The following is a 27487-nucleotide window of genomic DNA, read 5'->3' as shown; positions in this document are numbered from 1 at the left end:
CCGGCATCCCGAAATGGGGAGAGCGAAGAGGGGGGAGCTTTTGGCATTGCTGGGACTGCCAGCAGCCTGAGCAGGGCAGGCACCGAGGAGAATGGGGGCCCCCAATCCAAGCGTGACCCCAGCAGCTGGGACAGGGGGAACCCCCAAACACCAAAGAGGAGGGACCAGGCACAGGAAACTCCTGGGAGGCTTTTCCAGGGCTGAATCTTGGTGTTTGGGAGGTTTTTATGCCACCCAGATTGCCAGTGACTCCTAGAGATGGACTTGGGCAGAGGGACCTTCAAACTCAATGTGCTCATCCCTTGTTTTCCCCAAACCAGGATTTCCCATTCCCAACCCTTGGGAGGCTGCAAGGCAGAGGAATATGCCCCAGGACACTGATGCAGGTGAGGAGGAAGTCAGTGCCCTTTTCCCCTCTGTGCTGCTCCATCTCCTAGCCCAGCATGGCCCCGGCTGCAGCTCAGCCCTGGCGGGATCTCCTTGCCCTTGCCTGTGGTATGGAGGCAAATCCCATCCTGTCCTTGTCCTTCCTCCCCCAGAGCAGGAGCTGAGCATGGAGAGCAGGGAGGACAAATGCCCGCGGCAGAACCTGGTGGAAGAGGCCGTTTTGAGCGGCTCCACAGCGCAGGAATCCAACACGGAGGAAAAGCCCTGGAGATGCCGCACGAGGAAGGGCTGCAAACGCAGCTGGTGGGGATCTGAGGGGGAAAGAGCCAACCTGGGCCGCGAAGGCGGCCAGAGATGGAGCCAGAGCTCGGAGCTGGTGCTCCATGAGCAGCTCCATGATGGGGAGAAGCCCCAGAAACGTGTGCAGTGTGGGAAGAGGTTCCGGATGAGCTCCAACCTGATCAAGCACCAGAGGACCCACACTGGGGAACGGCCCTACGATTGTGATCAATGCAGGAAAAGATTTAAGACCAGCTCCCATCTCCTCCAGCACCAGCGCACGCACATGGAGGAGATGCCCTTCCACTGCCCCGACTGTGGGAAGGGATTCAGGCACAAGTCCCATCTTGTCATGCACCAACAAACCCATACTGGGGAGAGGCCCCATAAGTGTGAGGAATGTGGGAAGAGCTTCAGCCGGAGCTCCAGCGTGATCCGGCACCAGGTAATCCACACCGGGGAGAGGCCCTATGAGTGTGAGGAATGTGGGAAGAGCTTCAGCTTGAGATCCCAGCTGATGAGGCACCAGGTGGTCCACACTGGGGAGAGGCCCTACGAGTGTGAGGAATGTGGGAAGAGCTTCAGCTGGAGCTCCACCCTGATCAGGCACCAGAGGACCCACACTGGGGAAAGGCCCTATGAGTGTGAGGAGTGTGAGAAGAGGTTTAGCTTGAGATCCGAGCTGAATCAGCATCAGAGGACCCACACTGGGGAACGGCCCTACGAGTGCGATCAGTGCAGGAAGAGATTTAAGTCCAGGTCTGATCTCCTCCAGCACCAGCGCACGCACACAGAGGAGAGGCCCTTCCGCTGCCCCGACTGTGGGCAGGGCTTCAGGCACAATTCCCATCTTGTCATGCACCGACAAATCCATAGTGGGGAGAGGCCCCACGAGTGTGAGGAATGTGGGAAGAGCTTCAGTCGGAGCTCAACCCTGATCAGGCACCAGAGGACCCACACTGGGGAACGGCCCTACGAGTGTGGGGAGTGTGGGAAGAGGTTCAGACAGAGCGCCAACCTGATTCAGCACCGGAACATCCACACTGGAAAACGGTCGCACAGGTGTGGGAAATGTGGAAAGAGCTTCAGGCTGCATTCCCAGCTGATCCGCCACCAAAAGATCCACACAGGGGAGAGGCCCTACGAGTGTGATAAATGCAGGAAGAGGTTTAAGACCAGCACCTATCTCCTCAAGCACTATTGGATTCACAGAGAGGAGAGGCCCTTCCAATGCCCCGACTGCGGGAAGGGATTCAAGCGCAACTGCACCCTCATCACCCACCGGCGCATCCACACTGGGGAGAGGCCCTACAAGTGTGAGGAGTGTGGGAAGAGCTTCTCACAGCGCTCTCACTTGAACAAGCACCAACGGAGCCACCGGTAAGGGAAGCCCTGCGAGTGCCCCGAGTGCGGGAGGAGCTTCGTGCGCTGCTCCAGCTCCATCCCCCACTGCAGGAGGCACTTTGGGCACAGCCCTGGTCACTCACATTCCTGTGATCCATGTTGGGAACACACCTGGCTGCTTCTCCTTTACGTTTGGCCTGAATTTTCCTCTGCTTCATCTTCATCTCTTAAAAGCAGCCAAACAGGGTTAAATGAATGAAATTGATCAAAGATGTCCAAAGTCCCTCCATTAATCAGGAGTTTGAGGGGGAATTTAGGACTTGGGGACACATTCTGTGTGGAGTGGCTCTGTGTCTAAGAGGCAGGAATTTGATTTCACCTTTCTTGTGTTGCTAAGAACTCCTCCCTTGACCCAAACCCCAACTCCAGCCCTGGGATACCCTATAAAAACCCCATGGCTCTGCCTTTGCTCTGTCTGTCGGGGGTCAGAAATGGATTCTGGAGCTTTCTCAAACCAAGACCCAACTTGTTTGTTCCCGACATCAGCAGCTGTGGCCTCCCTGGATACCATGAACTCTGGAGAATGGGGGCAGCCAGTGAGGACAGGTCCTCGATTGCAAGGTAAGTGTGTTTTCTGTTTGCCATCTGTCAGAGGTGGGGCAGTTATCTTCTGTTCATTGGGCAGTTTATCTCTTCCACAACCAATCCTCCCTCCAGGAGATATCTTCTGATAATGGACTGGCCATTAATTATTAATTATCTGCTGTTAATGGGCCATTGAGTGTCCCTGCATGGCTGATAAAATGACATCCTGCCATTAGGTGATGCTCCGCCCAGGAGGAGGAGCCAAGCATTCCTACCTGGATAGAATCTGAGGTTTGGAACACCACAGCAGCCTTTTCCCACTGGATTCCCAGAGGATCAGCCTTTTCCCACTGGATTCCCAGAGGATCAGCCTTTTCCCACTGCATTGCCAGAGGAGCAGCTGTCTTCTCCACTGGATTCCCAGAGGACGGAAGATTCCCCAGCCCATCTGCAGCAGCCCGGACCTTCAGAGGAAAACTCCACCCTTCTCCAGGCTCCCTGCTCCAACAGAACCACACCTGGCACTGCAGGAGGGCTGCAGCCACCATTGACTGGGACTGCTGCCAATACCCTGACCCACAAGGTGTCAGGTACTGTTCTGACTCTGTCAGTGGTTTTGTTTGTTTGTACTACAGCATTTGTATTTTTAATTTTTCCTTATAAAACCTGTTATTCCTATTCCCATATCTTTGCTTGAGAGCCCCTTAATTTCAAAATTACAACAATTCAGAGGGAGGGGGTTTACATTTTCCATTCCAGGGGAGGAACCTGCCTTCCTTAGCTGACACCTGTCTTTTCAAACCAAGACAATAACAGTTACTTTAACACACAGATATAAAATACATTTTAATATCTTTGAAAAGCCAATATTATAATATATGTGTATAATGATAGTGACCTTAAAAACATGGGACTAGAAAGCTTATGAGGAGGGGAATTTCCAGTAAGGGAAGCAAAATTCCCAGTACTGGGACTGGGCCATGGGACCGACATCTACCATCATTCAGCGAGAGGTTTATTTTTATGGATACGTATTATAATATTGGCTTTTCACAGATATTAAAATAGATTTTATATGTGTGATGTTAAAGTAACTGTGTTGTAAAGATATAGTTTTGTTTTCTGTCATTAATTAAGCTTAGTGAAATGGCTGCTTGTGTTAAACTGCCTGCTTGAATGGGATAACATCCAATGCACGCAGGATGAGGACACCTGTACAGATCTGCCAACTATCAGCACTCCCCGTCTGAAGGCAGAGTGGACCAAGGCCCAAAAACTGGAGGTGATAAGAATGGACTAAAACCACAACCAAGGAATCTGCATGCCCTAAAAAGGCAGATCCAAGGAAGAGCCATGCTAAACCGTTCTTGAAGCATGTAAACTAGTTTGGGGTAAAGTTTGCTGTGCATGAGGGTCTGTGAATATGCAACAGGCTGATGTAAGGGGAAAGGTATTTCAGGGGGATCCCCAGTGCCAAGATGCACCCGGCTGTGATAACCTTTGCTCCATGGTCCTGGTCTCCCATTGTCCTTTATTAAACTTTTTACATTTTCACAGGAGAGTGAACGTGTTTTTCACATTTAGGAACAGTTTAAGATTTTTTGTTTTTCATGGGAGGGAGTTTTGAAGTGGCTAATCTGCCTGCAACAAGGACCATTTCACGGGCTCTTGTCACCTTTCCTGACAAGTCTGCTGCAGCTCATGGAGGGTAAAGCCCTGGAGGCTCGTTGGGGGCGGTTATGGATGATTGCAGGCAGCGCCTCGATGCCCTGGATCAGCGGTGCCCCCTCCTGGGAACCCCCACATTTTGGGGGAGAATTTGGAGGGTTTTGAGGAGATTTGAGGGAGATTTTGTCTGGGTTTGAATCCTGTGCCAAATTTGGTGTCGGGGAGGTACCAAAACCACCCAAAATCCACCCAGAATTGACCCAAAATTACCAAAAATTAACCCAAAATTTCCTCCAAATCCATCCTCTGGGGGTTTGGGGGAGATTTGGAGGGATTTTAGGGGAATTTTAGGGGGGAATTTTTAGTGGGTTTGAATCCTACGCCCACTTCGGCATGCATGAGGTACCCAAACCCCCCCCAAAATCCACCCAAAATTTTTCCTGAAGTGGTTGGGAGGAAGTTTGAGGGGGTTTGAGTGAATATGGGGGTTCCGGGGGAGATTTTATGGTGGTTTTTGGCAGTCATCATCATCCAAAACACAACACCCCATGCCAAAGCCTAGACCAAACCCTAAGGACTGTGCCCCCCATGGAGAGGAGATCAAAGAACTGCACCCCTTCTGGGGAGGAGATCAAAAGCCAGAGGAGACTGAGCTATTAACTCATTAAGTAAAAACATATTCATTTAATCAAGTATCATAATTTCTGTGACTTTATCCTTTGTAATTAAGTCTCGAATGCTTTTCTATTCCTTGTTAATTTAGCTGAATAATATTCATTTTGGTTTTGTAAACTATTAAGTCGTATTCCTGATCTTATATATGTGGTCCCATATGTCTAATAAACCACAAACTTACAATTTAGCAGCAGTTTTAATTGAGATAAAATAATATGATCAAATAGCATCCAGTAGTTACAAAAAGAAATTTGGCAGTGGTTCAGATGAAGCATAAGCAAAACCCATCGATCGGGGTACGGGGAGGGCTTCCCACCCTGCCTCATGTGCAAAAGGCAAAAGGATCCCAACACAACTTATATACTGTGTGCTAATACATATTCATCAATATTTTCCTGTAAATCTCCTCCTATTTCCGGTTCTTGAAATCTACATCACCACAGCACACACAGCGCATGCTTCCGCTGTGGCTAAGGGGGCTTCTGGCTCTTTGCTTCTCTTCTTGGAGGAAGGCCAACAGTCTTCCTCGCTGTCCTCTGAATAACCTGGCAGGTTGTGCACGTGCCCCAAGTCCTGTGTTATGTAAGTAAGCACTGTGTTCCAAGTAAGCCTTATTATTTTATAGATAAGAGCACTATTCTAGACTCCCTGTCTGGAATTGTCCCAACTTTATTCATGTCACGGCCGATCCTGTCCTGGGAGTTGTCTTAACTTTGTCTTGATGTCAATTCTGACTTGGGAGTCTTCCTAACTTTTGTTCATCCAGTCTCCCATATCCTGTTTCCTACATGTATCATCTAAAAGAAACCCATGTGCTTCATAACATTAATCACATATACCTTTCCAATTATTTTCCAAAAATATTTATATAATTACAATTTTGTTAGCACAAATCACATCCATTTATCACAGGAGGCCAAAAACTTGGAAAAGGAGGAAAGAAACACTCCAATAATGACAAAAAAATCCCAATTTATTTTTGACAGCAAATGAACACCGGCCGCCCTCCAGCCCTCCCAGCCTGGCAGGCTGAGTGGGGCCATTCCCATGGCATGAGGTGCTGGCAGCCTGCGGAGAGAAACCAGAGAGCCACGGTCAGTCGCAGCAGGCTCCTGTGCCCCTGTCCTGCCATGGCTGTGCCTGGGCCAGGCTGCTGGCTGTGCTCAGAGCCCAAACCTCCCGACCCATTCTCTGTTTTTAGAGAAGGGCAGCGTTTCAGGCCACGTTCCACCTCCTCTGCTTAATCACAGCACAGCAACCTCCTCAGCAGCTGCAAGAGCGGGATGCCCGTGTGCCCGCTGCCGCCTGCCCTGAGCCATTCTGCCAGCTGAGCTGTGGAGCCGGGTGCCCACCTCTGGAGAGTTGCTGCCAGGAGAGGAGCCGATCCCGCACCAGGTCCTTGTCCTTCTGGAAGGGGCTGTCCCCACAGACCGTGGCCCCTGGGGTAGCGCTGGCACTGGACGCTGCAGGCGCTCCCCCGTCCGGTCCGGGAACCAGGTGTAATCCTCCTGGGAAAAACAAAGAGCAAAAGCACGAAAGTCAATTCAAAACGAGACCTGGAAACAAAGCACAAAGCTTGTCACCATTTCACGGCCCTGTGGAGGGTCTGACCACTCCATGTGAGAATTAAACCTGTCCACGGGTGGGGAAAATCCCCACCTTTCCTGCCCATAAACGCAGCCCTTCCTCAAGGGGCGGCAGAGCAGACCAGCTGGGGCACAGCTTCAGAACCCGTCCCCCTCTGCTGCCTCCCATCCACATGGATGGATGCTTTTGTCAGGCTGGCTGCCCCCGCCTCAGCCCGTGCCAGGCTGGCTGGCAGAAGCTGTCAAGAAGGCCAGGAGCTGGCTCTCCTTCCACAACATCCGTCCCCTGTCCCACCAAAAAGCAGCTCGGCGGCCGGCAGGAAAATTAATATTCCCCAGCGCCGCCGAGTGGGGAACCTCCGGCACATGGCCAGGCTGAGCCCTGCTGTGCCTGGAAGCACCAGCATCCCCCCGTCCCTGCGCCGGCTGGGGACTCCTCTTGATTACATTGGGGCACAGAGCGTGTCCTCCAGGCAGGGGCCGCAGCCGAAGCCAATGGGCTCTGCCCCGCCGGCGGCCAGCTCCAGGATGGTGTTCCCAGCTCCAGGATGGTGTTCCCAGCTTCACGTCGTGCTCCAGAAGAACATGCCAGTTGTGCCTTGGCTTGTGGGGACATCACGATGCCATTGAGCTGCAGGGGGATGTTTCCCCTCTCCCAGTCCGTGGCACCTTCACTGCACTGCCACCACTTCTCCAATGGGACGGGCAGCATGGAGCCGCTCCCTCCACAGCTCGCGGGGACCAGCGGAAGCATCTCCTCAGCTGCGCTCTCTCCTCCGCGCCGCGGCCGCAGGGAAACGCTCCGGGGTTTACTTCCAGTGCCACGAGACCCGTGCCGGTGCTACTTGCTGGGCTCCTGGATCCTACTGTGCACAGGGATGGATCTCTGCTGTCTTCTGGGCCAGGCAGGGCTCCTGCAGCCAAGAATGCTCAAAAAGGTCCTCCAGTGATGGCCTGTCTGTGGGGGTCCATGCAGAAACACCACCTGATTAGGTGCTGCCACTCTGTGGAGAGAAACCAGAAACCACCGCTCAGCGGGACAAGGCTCCTGTCCATGCTCTCCCACATTCCACAATGCCCAGGCCACCAGGAGTGCTCAGAGCTGCACCCAAAAGCTTCCTATTGATCGTCTCTTGTGGATGACACCAGCAGAGAGGCACAGGTGCCACCTCCTTCAGCTAAGCCCAGGAGATCCACTCCTCACCAGCTGCAAGAGTAGGATGCTTATGTGCCAGCTGCCTCTCACAACCCTGTTCTTCCCCTCGTGCCTTGAAGGCACATCCCCACCTTGAGACATCCAGGAAGAAGAGCTGGCCCTGGACAATGTCCTCGTTGGTGTGGAAAGGAAAGTGCCCGCAGACCAGCTCATAGAGCAGGATGCCCAGGGACCAGATGGTGGCTGGCTGGCCATGGTAGCAACCAAAGAGGATCCACTCCGGTGGGCTGTACTCTGATGCTCCTATGGGGGACACAGGCGCAGCTCATCAGGCCCATGCTGCTCCCTCCCTCCCAGCCAGCTCCCGTTCCACAACAGCCAGCCTCTGCCCTGCCAAAAAGCAACTTGGCTGCAGCTGGCTGAAGAAGGATTCCCCCTCCTTCCCTCCCTCCTTCCTTCCCTCCCTCTTCCCCCTCTGCCAGACAAAGGGGAACTTTGCTGCCCTGCTGGGCCCTGGCTTTGGGCTCACCTGACATCTGGGTGTAGAGGATCGTGCCGCAGCCGAAGTCGAGGAGTTTCGCCTCACCCGTGGCCAGGTCGACGAGGACATTCTCGGCCTTGATGTGGTGGCGCAGGACGCCCTGGCTGCTGCAGCGCCACACGGCCTCCAGCACCTGGCAGAGCAGCCCCCGCGCCACGGACTCCGTCAGGAACCGCCGCTCGTGCAGGAAGTACCAGAGGTGCTGACAGCGCTGCGGACGCTCCATGAGCAGCGCGAAGCCCTCGGGCACCTCGAACCAGTCCAGGAGCCACACGACACCGCGGAAGCCAGGCCGCAACACCTTCCACAGCAGCGCCGGCTCCAGGGGCACAAGGGCGCCCTTGCGCTGCTGGGGGACAACGATGCCGTCAGCGGGGCCGATGCTGCGCCGTGCCTCGGGCAGCCCCTGCCCGGCCCCGCCGCGGCTCGCCATGGCCAGGCCCGGGGCGCTGCGTGGCCCCTGCTCACTCCACGCTCGCTGCCCTCGCAGCGTTCCGGCTGCTGCCCTGCCGGGCCTCGCCTCAGCCCCGCCCGGCACGGCCCGCCGGCTCCTCCCGCTGGCCCCGCTCACTTACCAGCCATGCCCACTCCGAGATGCGCTCCCGGGACACTCTCTTGATGGCCACCTGCGAGCCAAGGCCAGTGGTGGACTGAAGATCACGCTTGGTTAAACGTGTATAAGCTGGAGAACACGCAGAATAAAAAATCTTTTTTCTTCTTGGACCCTGATCACAAGTGTATGTCACATCCGGCCTAATGGTGACAGCTGCCCCATCTCTGGGTCAAGAAACGAGTATTGTCTGACAGGTAACTTATCGACAAACTGAGAAAGAAATTAGTACATGGGCATGCAGATTTCTGAAGGGAGGAAAGAAAAGTGTTGACAAGAATAAGCCTAAATTTTAAATGCCTGAAACACTCAAAAATAACATGTTTTGGGCTATTGTACCATATGTTACACAGGGTTCAAACAAACCACAACTCATTAGTATCTGGACTTCATTGCCCACTATGCTTTGAAATGTTGCTAAAGGCACTTTGTGTCAAAGATCCAGTTCCTGTAGGTCACTGTAGATGTAGATCAAAATCCTACCAAAAAATCCGTGTCCAAACCAGCAAGAGTGAGACTTTTGTCCTTGGCAGTAGCTTCCAGGTGCTCCTGGAAACTACCAGGCCTAGACACAAAGATGTGCATTTAACAAAGGGAGAGAAGCACCATGCTTAGCTCTAACTGTGACCTTTGCTAGCAGATCTACTAGCAGGTAATAAATTCCATTTGTTCTGCTCTTAGCCAGAGCCAAGATGGGAATCAAAGTCTAGATCACAGGAGAAGATCACAGTAGTCTCAGCTTTTCCAAATGAGGAAAAATACAAAGGATGGTAAATTTGTGTTGGGTTTACAGGGTTTTTTTACAGATCAATAGACAAGTGATGAAGCTTAAAAGATGACAGCAAAGGAAAATCAACAGATATGCTGAAACTGCGTGAAGACGAAGGAGACTTCAAATTAACTGAAAAGCTGCACAGAAAGCTTCTCTACTTTTTGCAGATGCTTCAAGTTTTAAATGAAAAAATCTAGCAGCACTTCCAACTTCTTTTTATCAATTCTAGAATAAAGACAATGAAAACTGTGTACTGCTGCTTACAGTATGAAGGAAAGCACAGGAAGCCATTAGAGTAAGAACAATTGTGTTTAGAAGGCTGAGGCACCCTTTGGGGTAGGAGGAATGGGGAGGCGTGGAAATCAGGCCCGTGGACACCATTCAAGGAGCATCCAGGCCCTGAGCAGTCCCTCACAGTGGGTATCCCAGCAGATGGAGTCCAAATGCAGCCACAGCTGGGTGGGAAATGTGCCGGGCTGTTGAGCCGTGGTTAGCAGGGGCTCCTCCATCAAATTGTTCCCTGACAGGTGTGGTATGCTCTGTGTGTGTGTGCCCAACAGCTGGCAACAGCAGGCTGGCCCAGATGTGGGAAAAAGCCAAGGAGGCAGCAGAGTGGGAATGGGGCTCTGCAGGATTCCCTGGTGGTTGCACACACCCGTGGGGGATGAGGCTGGCCCAGATGGTCCCTGGGGCTCTGAGCTGAAAAGGGGGGAAAAGAGAAGCAGGGAGGAAGGGCCAGATGCCACTATGACAATGCCATTCCATCCCATAGGTGACATAGTGAGAGGAGGGTGGGAACCAAATGGTGATTGCTGCTGATCGCCCTGACATCTCCAAGACAAGAGGCCCAGAAAGGACTGCACATCTGCCTCCTAGTGTTGTCCTGAATGGGAGCTCATCTCCTGGCGTTCATTATCTGCAAGTCTTGCAGCTTCCCAGGGACACTCCACACTTCAGGTAAGCAAAGCTGCTTACCTCACTGTGTTCTTTGGGCTTCTGAAAGGGACTGTCCACTCAGCTACAGCCTGGCAAGGAAGGGAGTCTTACAACACTCTGGATATTTTAGACTTTTATTGGCATTTGGGCTGAAACAAAGTATCCCCTCGCTACTTCTCCATCTTCATCCTTCGGTCCTGCAGGTGGCCTGTTCAGGCTGACAGCTTGGAGCGCCTGCAGGCTCCAGTTGGGCTGCAGCCCAGCTTTTCCTCTCACAGCTTAATTCTTATTATGACAATTCCTTCATTTCTACTTAAAAGCTTTCCTAAATTAACAACACTCTATTCTAAGCTAAACAATCTTCTTTTATCTAAGCTATCTACGTTCCATAATCCTTAAAACTTGATCCCTATATTTCCTAATTTTTTTCAACTTTCATCTTTTTGAGAAAGAAAAAACAACAGAGCTTTAAACTGAACCTAACACACAGCTAACCTAACCTAATCTAACCTAACACCTATGTGCGAGGGCGTTCGCGGCCCTATGTCCGGCTAGCAGAAGGGGGTGAGAATGGCCGACGCCCCTACGCATCGGAGGCCAGCCCCTCTTGGCGTCTTGGCCTTGGGCTGGGCTGGATCTCGGAATCGGACTACTTGTGCTTGAGAGGACGAATAAGGAGGCGACCACTTGCTAGGGGTATCACGTCGGTTTATTGGAGAATCCCACAGCAGAGGGCAACCAACGGAGGGTAGAACCCCCAGCAAATGGCACCGAACAGGGGAAGCAACAAGGTTTTAAAGGCAAGGGGTGGAGAAGGGAGGGAAACCCGGCAAACCAATCTGTGAATAGATAGGGAGGTACACAACATAAGTGACATGAGGATATAGCCAATAAACGTAAAGCAGAGGAGGGGCCCCGGGACACCAGCCAACCACAACCCCCAGAGAGAAGAAGTTTCTCGAAGCCTGGGAGGAGTGGGGGGTGATTGACAGGGCCCAGGGAGGAGGGAAGACTTACTTACAAGGCAAAGCCTGGGAGGGGAAATTACATAACATAAGAGATTGGCAGTGCAGGGGAAGGGGTATCCATGGTAACTTAACTGTCAGGTCCACAGTGGCGGGAAAACTGTGTAGGGAGGAACCATTTAACACAGAACAAAGGGGGAGCATACATAAAATAGGGGAGAAAACTGGAGAACTTAAAAACACATCACAACAACCTAAACTGAGCAAATATGAAAACTGTCACATTTCCTATCTATGGCACAGCTCCTCTTAATACTCGGGGGATGGCTGAAGCTCTGCCTCAAGATGACACATCCCCTTTTCACAGAATCACAGAATTACAGAAATTCTAGGCTGGAAGAGACCTGTAAGATCAACGAGTCCAACCCATGTTCTAACACCTTAACTAGATCATGGCACCAAGTGCCACATCCAGTCTTTTTTTAAAGTGTTTGAGGGATGATGACTCCACCACCTCCCTGGGTAGATGATTCCAGTATTTGACCACTCTTTCTGTAAAATACTTCCTCCTTAATTCTAGCTTGCATCTCCCTTGGCGCAGCTTGAGACTGTGTTCTCTTGTTCTGTCTGTTGTTGCCCGGAGAAAGAGACTGACCCCCAGCTCACCACAGCCACCCTTCAGGAAGTTGAAGAGGGTTATAAGGTCACCCCTGAGTCTCCTTTTCTCCAGGCTGAACAACCCCAGCTCCCTCAGTCGTTCTTCATACGGCTTGTGTTCCAAGCCCCTCACCAGCCTCGTTGCTCTCCTTTGGACACACTCAAGCATCTCAACGTCCCTCCTAAAATGAGGGGCCCAGAACTGGACACAATACTCCAGGTGAGGCCTCACCAGTGCTGAGTCCCTCCTCTTGGCTGGCGGGGCATAAGGGCCTCCTCAGGCGCAGGTGTCTCCTCTCCAGTCTTCCTGCACTTGCTTGGCTGAAATGATCAGAGCAGCCAGGCTGGAGGCAGGATTGCCTGAGGTCACAAAGGGATGTTGCCCAGAGGATAAAGAACAAAGAAAGGAACTCTTACTTTCCAGGATCCTACCCTCACGGGCTCATGCAGGATTCCCTGGCTACCAGGAAGACACACAAAGAGCACCAAGGGCAGCGTGTCTCCCTGCGCCTTCCTGTCCTGGGAGCTGTCTGTGCCACGTGGCCCACACTCCTCCTCATCCCTTCATGCAGGTGTCCTCAGCTGACAGGGCTTTTTGCCCCTTTGCTTTTTCTTACCCGCAGGAGTTCCTGGGCAGAGCAGCGCCTGTCCTTGTCTGCCTGCAGGCAGCAGCGGAGGAAGTCATGCAGGAGAGCTGAGTGGTGCCTGGGCTTCTGCAGTTTTGGGGGCCCGTTCCTTTCTATCAGTTCATAAACCTACAGCAAAAGGATGCAAGAGGACACTGCACCTGCTCCTTTGCTAGCCACATCAGCTCTCTCCACACAGAGCCCTCTTGCTAAGCTGCACCTTACCCTGAGACGGGCTTCCCCCTCGTAAGGAGCTTCCCCTTCCACCATTTCCAGCCCCATGATCCTCAGGGACCAGATGTCCACTTTGGGGCCATAGGCTTCTCCTCTCACCACCTCCGGTGCCATCCAGCTGGGAGTGCTGACGCTGGAGCTGCGCTTGTTGGGCTCAGGGCTGAGCTGAGCACAGAGGCCAAAGTCACCTGAGGACAAAAACAAAGTCTGTCAAAGCCAGCTACCACTGGCAAAGCGGCCAAAACCATTGCCCACTCCAAGCCTGACCAGGCCATGCTGAATCGAGCTGAAAAAGCAGCTCAGCTCTCCTTTCACGTGCCTGGAGCCAGGCAAACAGGGCATTGGCCACTTCCAAAACACCCTCACCATTCACGCACTGGCCAAGCGGCGCTTCTGCCCAAGCGGCACTCACCAAAATGCAAGCACATGGCATGTGCTGGAAATGCTGCAGCCCAGCAGGGATACCCATCCAACTTGACAGATCCATCCATGCCCACAAGGACGTTGTTGCTTTTGATGTGTCTGTGGATGACTTGGCGGGAATGAAGGAAATGCAGTCCTTGCAGGCACTGAGAGAGAAAAAGGAGGGAGGGAAAGTTAACGTGCACGATCTGATTTCATCCCACCAGAAAGGAAAGAGCTCGATGGGATTGACGGCTTTCTCAGGCAACTGTGAGCGAGGGCGCAGCATCATGGTGCTGTCACCAAGAAGAGCTTGCTGCTTCAACACTCTTGGAAGTTTTTTCTCGATTTCCAAGCAAAGGCATCTGGGCTTCCAAAAGTTCCACCGGCCTTCGGTAGGAAGCGCGTCACCTTTGGCTGGGAGGCAGCATGGCAAAAATTTTTGGGGAAGCCTAGTGGCAGCAGAGGAGGAAGCAGCACCTTAGAGCTGTTCCAGAATCCATCGCCATCGGGGCTGCAATGCTATCCTTTGAAGCTAACGCCAGCTCCTCTCCCTTAGCTTGAAATTCTGCCACCTGCATGCTGCCTTCCAGTGGCAAGGAATGTAGGACAGACAGACAGGCTCCAGGAAAACATTGCCAGGCAAAGCTGAGAAGAGGAAGCAAGTGAAACCAAGTGAGTGAGCGAGCACCAGTGCCACAGGACAGACAGGATGGAAGAGTGCAAGAACAGAGCCTGAGGAGTGCGGGGACAGTGGCAGGCAGTTCACTTCCCATGCTCTTTCTTCTCCTGTGTGTCGTGACATCAGCAGTAGCAGCAAAGGAAAGGTGAGAGCAAGAAATCTCGGCTCTCCTTAACCTCCAGCTGGCAAGCGGCATCCTGGGCAGGCTCGGGGAAGCACAAGTGGGATCCCTCACCTCCTGATAGACAGTGCCTATCTGTCCTTCCTCCAGGTACACTGCCCCGAGCACATCAAACAAGGTGCCACCATCCATGAACTCCAAACTCCATGGCCAGCCAAAGCTCTGCATCCATCAGGTAGCTGAAAGAAGAAAACCACAGCATGGAGAGACAGCAATGGGCACAGCCTCAGTCACCCCAGAGCCTGCTCTCCAAGCTACGTGTGCCACAAGAGGTTATTGAACACCAGCTCCACCTCCTCCCATGCTCTGGAGACCAGCAGAGAAATCATCAACAGCTCCCTTCTCTGCCGGTGACCAAAGGGCATAGTCTCTTGGGGCTTGCACTAGCTAAAGCTACGTTGACATGAGAATACGCCAATCTGTCTAAGTAGGCAACGATATTGGGACTCCTGTTGTCCCTCATGGCCAGGATTTCATTGGCAGCCAGCTCCTCGGACATCCCCTCCTCAAGTGACATGATCTTGATTGCCACCTGAAATGACCTTGGCCACCATTCCCTTGAGAAGACGCACCCTGCTCAAGATCACAAGGAGCACGGAGCGAGTGCTGGTGCAATGAGGCAGCGGGCAGGGCCAAAGTGCCTTGTCACTAGACAGCAGAGCTTAGCAGAAGCACCAAAGGCCATCCCAAATGCATTCTGCCCCCTGAGCCTAGACTGTACTTTAGAGGAACAGCCTCTGCTGCAGACATGGACCTGCCAGCCAAACCTCCAGGGAGAGCTCACAGCAGTGGGGAAAGTGCTCCAGAGCTGCAACATGCCATGGGGCTGTTGGCACTTTACCTGTTGTCCGCTGCTGGTGTCAAGGGCTCTATAAACAGCTCCAAATCCCCTGGAAAGACAAAAGCAGACGAAAGAGCCCTTTAGCCCTTGGCACTGGAATCAAGCCTAGGCAGCAGATCTCCCCAGGCTGCCTGCATGCCTTCCTTAGAAAATGCCTGGCTGCGGCGTCTCTTCGGCCAACAGCACGTCAGCCCGCGAGCCCTCTGCCTTGCGGGGCAGGCTGCCCAAGGGAACACTAAGATGCAGCATGAAGACCAAGGGCCGCTGGAAACCTCCAAGGCTCAGCCAGGTCATTTCCAAACCTAAGGGGAACTCTCCTCCTTGTGCGGGTGTGTATGCATGTGTGTGTCAAATAAGTGAGAAAAATTAAAGTCAGAAGACTGTCCTTGAGAATCTGACATTTCTTGAATGGCAAGGTGCTCTTTCAGGCCAGAAAGCTGCAGGGGTAGGGGATTTCCCACGTCCTTCTCCTCATTGCTGAAAGCAAGACAATGCCAGCATCAACTTGTCTTTGATGAGGCCTTCGGATTGCTTGGACCGAGCAGTCCAGGCAGGCAACAGGAGGTCAAGCCAGAGCCTGACCATGATTGGAGCTTGCCTGACTTCACGCTTGATATTGCACCAGCCAAAGACCTGGCTCACACTTTTGTAAAAGGAGCCGACGCCACGCTTACCCTCATCCCAGTTCTTCAAGTGCCGTGTATTTGCTCGTTGCCTGGCCCACACTCACAATGCTCCCTGAAAGACAAAAGCAGTGCAGGGCGCTCACTCGCACACAGAGACGCTGCTGCCCAGAGCCTCCCAAAGGCAGCCCCGCTGCCGGCAGCTCTGGACCCTTTGCGGTCTCTTGGCTTCCAGCTGCTGAGACCAGAAAGTGGGAGGGCCATCTTCTCCACCTTGCATCAGGTGGCCTTTCCAAGAAGGCCTTGATTTCCTTCAAGCACTGCATCCCATGCCATAAGCCCAAATGAGGAGCTCTTAAGAAGGGGGCCCTAAGAGGTCACCAAGGGCCTTTGCAGCCTCTGCAGGTACACCCACCATCACTGGCAGGTCCACTGCCAGGGGCACAAAGTGTCTGAGCCGGAGAAGGAGTAAGAACAGGAGCCCGAAAACAGCTGGGGCCAGAGAGCTCCCTGGAGCCTAGTCACTTGCTAGGTGCCAGCCTTCTGCTCAAGCAGAAACAATCTCTGCTTTTGTCTTTGGCACAGAAGGCAGCCCAGGCAGAGCCAAGCCAGGTCCAGCCACCCTCACAGGCAGCAGGAACTCCCTGAGCGCTGCCGCACTGCCTCAAAGCACAACAGGTTCTGCAGAGAGGCCTAAATTCCTCTGAGACCGAGGGGCAGCTTCTGGCACAGCCTACACCCAGACACGCACACAACACACTGCTCTGGCAGACAAGAAATGCACCCGCTCCTCCCTGTTCAGGCTCTGCTCCTGCCTCATCTCGGGCTGCTGGGCTGCGCTGCTGCTGTCAGTGCCAGCAGCGGGGGCGAGCTGGCTGCTGCAGGCCACGCTGCTCCAGCGGCACCAGGTTGAATTGCAGAGCCTGTGCTGAGCTGGGACAAGGAAGGATTGCCCGTCAGAAGGGCGGCTGACACACATGCCCCGTGGAGCGCACAGCCAAAACAAGGCCTTGGCAATGTACTGTTAGCCACCGCCAGGCCTCTCCAGCTGGGGCGTTTCCCATGTCCCCTTCTCAAAGGCAACTCTGGGAAAAGCCCAAAGGCTGCTTGGATCCAGCCTCTCACGGCCACCTGCATGCTCCATGTTTGCAGATTTTCTGCAAGACACTGGCAACAAGGTAGCGATGGGGCTGCCAAGATCCAGAAAGAGATCAGAGCAGGGCCCTAGAGCCTCATTGCTTTCCTCCCCCTGTCTTTCCCTGGCCAATGAAATCAGCCCGGAGCTGGCATGCAATGGTCTGCTCAGAAGCCCACAGCATGTCCCTTCTCTGATGTGTTTCACGGATTTCCCCTCTCCGTGGCAGCCTTTGGGGAGCGGCCCTTCGGAGACGCCTTCCAGCCCTGCCCAGACCCACCTGCCCTTTACAATGTAGGGCTGCCAAGGATTCTCCTCTTCAAACTCTGCTCTGAGCGGCTGGAAGTGAAGCACAGCCTGAAGCTAATTAGTCCATGGACACAGCAGGTCCCTTCCAGGGGCCAGTGTCTCCCAGGTCCCCTGCAAGGCTGTCAACTGCGTCTTTGGGCCGCTCCGTCTGCTGACCACAGGCAGCCTGCACTGACAATGGGCACAAGGGGCTGACTCCTACACTGAGAATCATTGAATGCTGCCTCCTGTCTGATGCCAAGAGACATTCTCGGGCCCTCTCAGCATGCCAGCTTAAATGTCCAACTTCAGAACCCATTGGCCAGGGCTGCCTGGCTTGCCTGAAGCAGCACTACGTCACAGTAGGCACACAGCCGCCAGCATATTCAGCCACCAGCAACAAGGGCTGCTCCAAAACTGGAAGCCTGGCCCTGCACCAAAGGCAGTGGCAAGTTCAGCTGCCACTTACTGGCTCTGCACGTTCAGGCTGTGGAGGGACAGCAGCTGGAGGCTTGATGTTCCTTTGCTCCTCTTCAGCCTCTTCCTCAATGACAGAGGCAGCCAGAGGAGCTTCTGACCCTGCTGTTGAGCCCTGCAGACAGACAGAAGTGAGAGAGATGAGCAAAAGCCAATCCCTTAGGAGCTGCTTTCTATTGAGCTGGGAAAGGACCCAGAAGAAGGGGAAATCATAGACTTTGATCCAAGTGGGAGTCTGAGGCATGAAAACCCGAGGAAGTTGGCTGAATGAGGTGCTACTCCATCTTGCTGTGCATTTGAGCTTCCCTGCTGCCTAGAAGCAGCAAGATGCCTTGGAGCTGTCCCATTTGCCTTTCATCTCTTGAAAGGCTCTTCACTGGAAAATCAGCAAACAGCCAGTGCTCCCTTTGCTGCTGCTGATGCCACCGGGCAGTTGGCCTTTCTTTCAGCCTCCCACACTGGCACTCCACACTCAACTGCCGCACAATTCTCACATGCCAGCAACGTCACAGCTTCCTTTGCCACTCACCAAAGGACAGGCTTGCCTCCATCCGCGTGTCAGGTGACCTGCAGCAAGCAAGGGAAAAGGAACCAGAGGCCCTTAGAAAAGTGCCTGTGCTGGCCACTCGCACAGCACAAGGCAGTCCCAACACAGAGCATTTCCCTTTCCCAACATGCCTGCAGGAGCAACAGCTCTTTCCCACAGCAAGCAAGAGAACAACAAGGGCGCTATAGTAGGCTCTGTCTACATTTGGGCCTCTTTTGCCAAGAGAGAAATAGAAACACGGTGGTGGAAATGCCCCTTGCTCTTCAACACTCTGAGGTTCTGTTGTGCCCACCAGCTCAAGCAACATTTTCCTCTTCTCTTTCCTGCATTTTAGATAGATATTCTTTTAAATGGCATGCCCTAATTGCCATCCCTTGGCTGAAGATGATAGCCCAGCAAAGCTTCCACAAAGGGCCCCTTCCCTGTGGCAGCTCCCTGCTGAAGCAGCCCAGGAACAGCTGCTGGACTCAGCAGCAAACCCTCCCTGCATTGGACTTTGTGCTGCATGGCCAAGGGAATCGCAGTCTTGGCACAGCATCAAAGGGTCAAGTCACGCAGCCAAGGCCTCTAAGGGGCAGAATTTGGAGTGAGAGGTGCTTTTCTTTGCTCCTGGAGAGAACCACAGAGTTGCTAGAAGTACTTCTGAGGATCTCCCCGCAGAGTCTGCAATTTGCAGCTTCCCTTGCTTGAGGCAGCAAGCGGAGGAAATGACAGACTCCGCTGCCGCGAACTCTCTTGGGGAGGGAAGGCAGGCGCTGCAGGTGGCACGGCAAATACTCTGCACCTGCCACCCAGTATACAGATGCCGCCTTTTTAGCTGATGCTGCTGGCAGGACATTGACCAAAGTGGCGGCATCTTCATGGCCATTTTGTTCCCAAATAAACTGGGTCACTGGTGCGGCATCAAGAGCAGAGTGAAGCAAAAGGCGGGTGATGCCAGCCCCAGGAGAAACCTTTACTTATGAGTCAGCTGGGTCAGGTAGTAGCCAGAATAGACAAGAAAAAAGACCATGCAAACCACAGCACAGACCTGCCTGATCATTTTGGCAGCGCTGTGCGAGTTTGCACACTGAATGCCACCCAAGGGAAAGCCCAGACTCCTCTCGGGGTGCAGACCATCTGCTGAGAACTCCTTGAGCACAAGGATCCTCCTGCAGGGAACGAGCGGAAGAGCTGCTCTGGACAAGCAGGCCTTGCACGCACCAGAACAACGCTGTGCTGCCAGCACTGTGATGTGGCACCGCTGCCTTGACCTCACAATAGCAGCTGCTCTGTGGCTTTCTTGTGCCCAGCAAGCCAACCTTCTGTACAGCTGATGCCACAGAAAAGCCTGGCAAGTTCTCCTCACTCATAAAGCAGCAGAAAATGTCCTCCCAGTCCATAAGGCAGTGCTCAAGGCATCCCAGGGGAACTCAGAAAATGCGCCAAGCCAAGCGACATCCAAGGAATCCAAGCAAACATGCCCTTTGGTCCCAAAAGCTTTGCCTGAAAGCAAGGCTGCTTCTTCTAGGTGGCATCGAAGCTGGTTCTGAAAAGTCTCACTTCTTCAATGTCATTTAGGGGGAAAAAGAAGCAAAGATAATAAATTTCCAGGAGTATTTTAGGCTGTAGTCTCTTCTTGAGCACGTGGGTGCATGCTGTCCTTTGTTCTGACTTGCTTTGGAGGCTGCCCTCCCTTTGCATCAGGGACAGGCTGGCTTAGGTCTTGACGCAGAGCTCCTGTGGTCCTGCTTGCTATTTCTCTGGCAACTGAAAGTCTCAGAACATCCCAAAGAGACGTGCGCTGATTCTTGGACTGCCACACTTTCGTTGTGTCAGAGCTCTGGCAGCAGCCTGCAGCCCGCTGCTCTGCAATGGCCTGCAGGTGTCGATCCCAAAGGAGGCCCCTTTGCAACAGTCCAAAGCTGCAGTGGGACAGATGTTTGCCCAAGCTCCATGCTCCCTGTAAGATTCCCTCCAGAAATTTGGATAGCTGCATCCCAGTACAAATGAGATGCCGTCACTCCCTTCTCTGTCAAAATCTTGAGGCAGACCCAGGAGGCCTCTTGAAAATGGAACAAAATCCTGGGTGGGAGGGGGAATGAAGTGCATGCAACTCCTCTGCAAATCAGCTCTGTTCACCCATGGAATCATGAGCCTTGGCTTAGCTTTCTTTTGTGGTGACTGAGCACAGACATGTCATCTGATATTCCACAGGACCGTGTCTTTGAGGAGCTTTAGAATGGGCCCATCAGACTTTGGATTTATAGGATTGGATTGCACTTCCGCCATGTGGAAGATCTGAAGAGCACATGTGAGTAGGAAGAAGGTTTGCCTTACCATCCCAGGACATGTCAGCTACTTTTTATTTTAAGGAGATTTTTCACAAGTAGTGGTGACTTGAAGACATCCCTGGATTTGATTGCCCATTCTGAGTCACAGTATTGCAGGTTGACTTTTTAACCCAACACTTTCAAAACCAGGGATTACCCAAATGGTTTTTCTCAAACTTCTACAAATTTACCTCTGCTTTGTGAGCAAAGTTTCCTTATGGCTTTTTAATCAACTCACAGATCTTCTAATTTCCCCTACTTTGGCTTAAAGTACTAAAGCACCTCTTTTTGAAATGCAGCTAAAATGCAACTGTTTCTGCTACTTTGTGTATCTTTTCTTCCATGAGATGGAAATAGTCAGTTGTGCTCTGCTTTATAGCATATTTCATAATTGTAGGACTGAAAACAGACCACAGGAACTTCTCCCAGCATTAGAAAGTATGTAGAATAGCATTATAAAGATGCTCTGGCAATATTCATTTTATGCTTTATATGTAACTTTATTGAATTTATACTTCAGAGTAAATGTTACCTTGCAGAATTTCAGCTCAATTGTAGGAATTGATTTCCAGCAGTCTAATTTTCCTGTAAGACTGGACAGGGAAACTAATAATTTAGGAAAATGAATTTTCCACATACATGTGCAGTACTGTCATGTCCGCCTTATTCTTGAAATGGCTCCATCTCGTTGACTGAGCCCACAAGAAACTTAGTTTTTCTTGAAAAGAAAGTAATCTGGTCCGTTAAATTACAAAATGGCATCTGAAACACCTCTCCAAAGTACTATGTGCTTCTAGGACCAACAACTCCACGGTAGATCCCTGCTGTGGATGCATCCCTCAGAATTAAAATCAAGCATCCTTGGGAATCTCGAGTTTGATTCAGAGATATCATGGTCAAAAGTCACACCTTAAAACACAGCTCCCATCAGTTTTAAAATAAAATAAAATTCTTCCATATATGTGCAATTCAGAGATGAGGAGGAAGGGAGGGAATGTACTGGAGGTTTCTGAGAGGAGGAAAAAAATATTATAAAACTACTCATCCTTGTTCATTATTGCACCTGAGTGAACTCCTTGCTGGTCAATTATTAGAGTAAAATTACAAAATGATCAGCAACTCTATTAAAGTTTAAAGGTTTAACTTAAGAGTTATGTTCCCTCCTTCCCATACTACTGCTCTGGGGATGGGGCACATTGTCACTCATTTCTAATGGAGTAGAGGAATATATTACTTCAAGTGGATTCTGTCCAAGAACACAATGTGAGCTATTCTAAGTAGTAAGTAAAGTTGCAAGAACTGAGAAATTTGTCAGAACCCTATTTTTCCATTGCTTTTTCATTCTTGGTCCATAAATTCCTTTGACAAGCCAGATTGTACCTGGGACTAAATTTTCAAGTACACTCAGGTTTCAGTATGTCCAGCTCTCTCAGTTGCTAAGGGTTGGACATTTATACATTTACTGAGACCCCTGGTGCTGAAACCAGCCTCATTTCATCTCCTCCTGTCCTGGCTGATCTCCCCTCTTTCCTCTTCCACCCACTGGCTTTTCTCTCCTCCCAGCCCCCTGTGAATAGCCTGGCTCTGTTCTCCATCCCCTCCTCGCTGGCACTGCCAGGCTGGGGTGAGGAGCCCCTCAGCCTTCCCTGCTCCAGGCTGGACCAGCCCAGCTCCCTCAGCCTCTGCTCACAGCCCAAGGGCTCCAGTCCCACCTTGGAGGCCTTTCCCAGACCCTGCCCCAGCTGCCAGACATCTTTCCTGCCCTGGGCAACCCAAACCCGGCCACAGTGACCTGGATAATCCCCGTCCTTGATGTCCTGGTCACACAGCCCTGGCCCCTTGTCCCCTGTCAGGCTCTGGGGTGGATCCTGTGGAACATCCTTTGGTGGAGGCTGTGGCTCCAGGTGGGCTGGGGGGATCCTGGGGGACAGGGACCCTGCTGGGCATGAACAGCATTGGACTTGTTGGGAGAAACTGTGAGGGGGAGCTGGGGCAGAGTGACCAACCCAGTGACCTGACACAGCCCTGCTGGGATGCCACACAGCCCCTCTGTGATGTCACAGCCCATTCTCTAATGTCACACAGCTGGTCTCTGATGTCACAGCCAACTCTGTGATGTCATAGTCTGCCCTGTGATGTCACAGCTGGATCTCTGATGTCACAGATATGGCCTATGATGTCATAGCTGCTCAATGACTTCAGATACCCCACTCTGTGATGTCACAATCCACTCTGTGACGTCATGTTACCAGATAAATTGTCTCAACCAGCTGAGCTCACACCTGGTTCTCCACAACCCCAGGCCTGTGGAAACCACACAATGCCCATTGTGTGAGAAGGGGAACTGGAAGTTCACCAGCCTCAGTGTCCTGCCAGCTCAGCCAGGCCCACAGGAACATTGGGATCCACAACCACCAGGGACCAGCAGAGAGACCCCCAGGACAGAAGAACACATGGGTAAAGGGGAGGGGAAATATGTAAATGATTTTGGAGAAATGATTATCACATGTGTGAAAAAGAATAGAAAATCACCAAATTTGCAGACGACACCAAGCTGGGTGTGAGTGTGGATCTGCTGCAGGAGGGCTCTGCACAGGGCCCTGGACAGACTGGATCCAGGGCCCAAATCCAACAAGGTGAGGTTTAACAAGTCCAAGTGCCGGGTCCTGCACTTTGTTCACAACAACCCCTGCAGCACTACAGGCTGGGGACAGAGTGGCTGGAGAGCAGCCAGGCAGAAAGGGACCTGCAGGCACTGATGGACAGCAGGCTGGGCATGAGCCAGCAGTGTGCCCAGGTGGTGAAGAAGGCCAATGGCTCCTGGCCTGGATCAGGAATGGTGTGGCCTGCAGGAGCAGGGCAGGGATTCTTCCCCTGTGCTCAGCACTGCTTGGGCAGCACCCTGAATGCTGTTTGCAGTTCTGGGGCCCCAATTTAGGAAGGACATGGAGGGGCTGGAGCGTGTCCAGAGAAGGGCAACAAGGCTGGGGAGGGAGCACAAGAGTTTTGAGGAGCAGCTGAGGCAGCTGGGGTTGCTTATCCTGGAGGAGGCTGAGGAGACAAGGCAGTGTCAGGGCACAGGTTGGACTTGATGATCTCCAAGGCCTTTTCCAACATTGCTGATTCTGTGATTCTCTGGAACACCCTTGGAGCAGTTGCAGGAGGAGCCCTGGGCCTCCTCTTCAGGAGCTCCAGCAGCCCAGGTCCCTCAGCTTCTCCTGCCAGCCCCAAAGCCCATCCTGTCAGTCCTGCAGAGCCTCTGCAGCTCCTCCTCACTGCCCAGAACAGGGAGCCCCAGAGCCAGACACAGCAGCCCAGATGTGCCCCCCTGGCCTGGGGTGCCTCTGGCAAGGGAGCAGCACCAGGCACTGCAGGAGCCTGCAGACAATTCCTGCAGCACTTGTAGGATGATCCTGCTGCCCAAGGGACGTTCCCATGGTGCCAAGTCAGGAACTGCAATGGGGAGTGGGGCCAGAGAGGGAAGGGCAAACAGGGATGGGCTGTGTGCAGAGGAGGGAACAGGGGTGGGCAATGGGAAGACATTTGTATCAGGAAGAGGAAAGAAAGCAAAGGTGAAGCCAAGGAAATGCTCTGGGCAGTTTGGGGGTGGCTGCCAGGCAGCCCTGGCTCTGAGCAATAGCATCTGCAGTGGGGCAGGAAATTCCCAGCTGATGGGAACAAACTTTCTGGCTGACTGCAGAGGCCAGGACAAAGCTGAGTGGTTTCCCTGGTGTCCCCCAGCCCTTGCTGGCCCCAGGGGCTGATGGCATTTGTGCTCCCTCAGGTTCATGTCCCCACACCAACAGCATGGGGGTGCTCCAGCCTGCAGTGTGCAATGCAAACAGGGGCTGCTGAGCCAGTGCTGCCGTGTCTGTGCCTGCAAGGATGGGGCACCTGTGTGAGCTGGGGCAGAGGCCAGGGCTGCAGAGGGGGGATGTTGTTGGCAGCTCCATCAGGAGGCTCTGGGACGCTGCCCTGGGCTGTGCAGCGCACTGGGGATGGATCAGCCCCTGCTCTGCTGCTCCTTCCCGTCTGCCCCAGGGCCCTTGCAGAGCACCAGCTGTTGCTGCCCTCAGCTGCCACGGCATCCCTCAGGACAATGTGGTGCCAGGACTGCTCCAGGTACAATTACAGTGACACTCCTTGGTGCCACCAGGTGCCATGGCAACGGCCATGGAGGACCATTCCTTGGTTAGGTGCCATGGCAACCAATTCCCGGCCCTGTTGTGATGGTTGGTGGCCATGGAAAGCTGATGTGGCCCCTTGCTCAGGGCTGGTGTCAGTGCCAAGAGCCAGAGGGGATCCCTTGCTGGGGGCTGTGCCATGGCCACCTGCCCTGTGCCGCGCTGGCCGCTCAGGCACCAGGAACCAGCAGCCACCGGCGCTGCCAGGGCCAAAGGCCAGGTCAGCCAGACAGAAAGGGGCAGGGCTGGGCACTGTTTCCATGGCAACCGGCACTGGGGGGACACCTGGGTCACCTGGCCTGGCAGTTGCCATGGAAACCCCCGGCAGGGACTGAGGGCACAGCCCCTGGCACTGAGACACTGCTGGGCCGGGGGCTGAGCACAGGGCTGAGCATGCAGAGATGGTTTTGTTCTTGCTGAGCTGCAGCACAGCCAAGGCCTGTCCTGCCCCTCGTCCAGCCACGCTGGGGAGGGGCTGGGGCTGCGGGGGAGCTGGGCAGGGGACACAGCCAGGACAGGGGACCCCAACTGAGCCCGGGCATATCCCAGAGCAGAGCACATCATGCTCAGGGTGTGAAGGGGGGAACAGGGAGGAAGGGGGGAATTTTGGAGGGAGGGCTTTTGCCTTCCCAGGGAACACTTAGGCAAGAGGGGGCCCTGTTTCACCAGTGGGCAGGGGCACTACCAAAGGCACAGACACCAGCTTAAGGAATTCTGTCATTTATATCATGCACAGCTGCCAAGAATTACAAAAGGATAAGCTCAGCAAAGCACATCATCATTAGCAAAGAATTACAAAAGAAGCTCAGCAATCCATCATAACCCATCATTACATTTTGATGACCAATCCCTTTGTGAAACACTAGAGGTGTTTGTGGCAGATAAAGATTCTGGCTGACTATCAAGGTACACCTTACAGACATCAGTAGTACTTTAGTGACACTGTTCTTCATTCTTTTTTCTCAATCTCATTCAAATTAGGAACAAGAATTCTGCTGTCCATGGAGCAGGCACCTTTTTAATTCCAGAATAATGCCCCCAGGCCCTTTGCTGTTCAGCTTTCCCATGCTGTCTGTGGCTAACAAGGCTTGGGGGGGCCCTTTCCCCTCTGGCTGGAAGGGGCCGGGTCCCAGTCCCTGAGGGGCACCCAGGCTCCTGGATGGAATTCCTGTGCAAGTCCCTCAGTGTCACAGCAGCCTTCACATGGAGCCCCGTGGATCAGAGCATTTCCCAAAGCGGCCCTTGGGGCAAACAGGGAGATCTGGTCTGGCAGGATGTGTAAAACAATATCCTGGCAGATCTACTTGTTCTCACACAGAATCCTTGGCTGCAGGGACACATTCCCATTGTTCCTGTCCAGGTTCCAGGACTCAGAGTTATCTTTCCTAGCAGCTGCTCCTTCAGCTGCCTCGGGAGGGCCTTTTGGCCTCGGGACCCACACTCTCCACAAACAGTGGTGGCTGGAGGTGGATCTCCTGTTTTCACAATTGTTCTTAAAATTGCAAGATCAATAATTGTGCTACCTGTCATGGGGTTGAATAATCCAATCTTGTTCACTATTATTTAACAGAATTACTGTAATTTCTCCTGGATATTCTGCATCAGTTCCTCTTGCCATGACAGGAACACTTTGCAAGGCCAAGCTCCAAGTGAGCAGTTACCAAAGCAAAGTGTCCTGGAGGAATCTGAATTCCTATTTCAGAACTGATAGCTCTCATTGGCTTTGAATTTATCATAATGAATTCTAATGCATGAAGGCCCAGCCCTGCAGCCTCTGGGCTGGCCCTGCCAGGGGCCATCACAGCCAGAACAATTTCCCAGGCAGCCCAAGTCTCACTGCCCATGGCTGGATTTGCAAATTGGGGGCAGCCGTGCACAGCCAGGGGGTTTCCATTTCCCCCATGGGCCATTGTGAAGGGCATGGAGCACATCTGGGAGATGGGTTCTCCATGGGCAAAGGTTCCCATCTCCTCATCTTTGCAAATGCTCTTTTTTAAGAACCCCTTCACCCTTTTAACCAATCCTGCAGCTTGTGCATAGTCTGGTACATGAAAAACCCTGCAGGCAAAATCACTGTATTTTTCACAGGAACAGACAAAGGACTCTGCATCACAGTATCAGCAAATCCTGTAAAAATAGCCAATTTCCTCCCTTTCTCCCTTTTTCATTGTATACAATCTCACAAAGTTGACCACTGACACTAGGGTCCTGGCCAATCCTGTTCTGTAGGGTATTTAGTGTTACATCCCTGAGCAGCCAAAGATACCAAATTAGTATTTTCAGCAATATTTCACATTATTATTATTATTTTGTATGTACATATTGATATAGAAATATATATAGACATATATATAAATCTATAAACATAAGTATGAAGGTCTTATTATACTTTAAACATGTATATAGTTATTTATTATATTGAAATTTCACTTGCACAAGTGCATCTGAGCTCAACATTAAAACCTTCTTCTGTTGCTCCATAAGCAACAGAAAATTTGTTCCTTCTGAAGGTGCTGTTCCCAATGTACTCTTAACAAATTCATCTTTGTCTGCCCAAACCCACAAGGTCTTTTCCTTTTCCATTTGCAATTTTTGGATGCATTTGAAGCCATCCAGGGGTGCAGCTTCTTTTACCCGTCTGCCCCACTGCTCACACGGGGCTCTGACCTCAGCCCACTCCAGAGCCAGGGAACTCCAGGGAAGGGCTTCCCAGCTGGCAATTTCTGATGGCACTGATTCCTCACATTTACATTGAACAAGTGACATTTTGTTGGGATCTGGCCAGACTGTGCCA

General features: G+C 52.5%; 1 pseudogene; it reads left to right on the top strand.

Annotated features, from left to right (window-relative positions):
• Positions 1 to 587: 587 nt before the first annotated feature.
• Positions 588 to 27487, top strand: part of LOC132077836 (zinc finger protein 208-like) — a 416438-nt pseudogene continuing 389538 nt past the window's right edge.

Source organism: Ammospiza nelsoni, chromosome 10 (genome assembly GCF_027579445.1).
Source record: "Ammospiza nelsoni isolate bAmmNel1 chromosome 10, bAmmNel1.pri, whole genome shotgun sequence".
Classification (NCBI taxonomy): domain Eukaryota; kingdom Metazoa; phylum Chordata; class Aves; order Passeriformes; family Passerellidae; genus Ammospiza; species Ammospiza nelsoni.
This window is presented reverse-complemented; position numbering and strand designations above follow the sequence as displayed.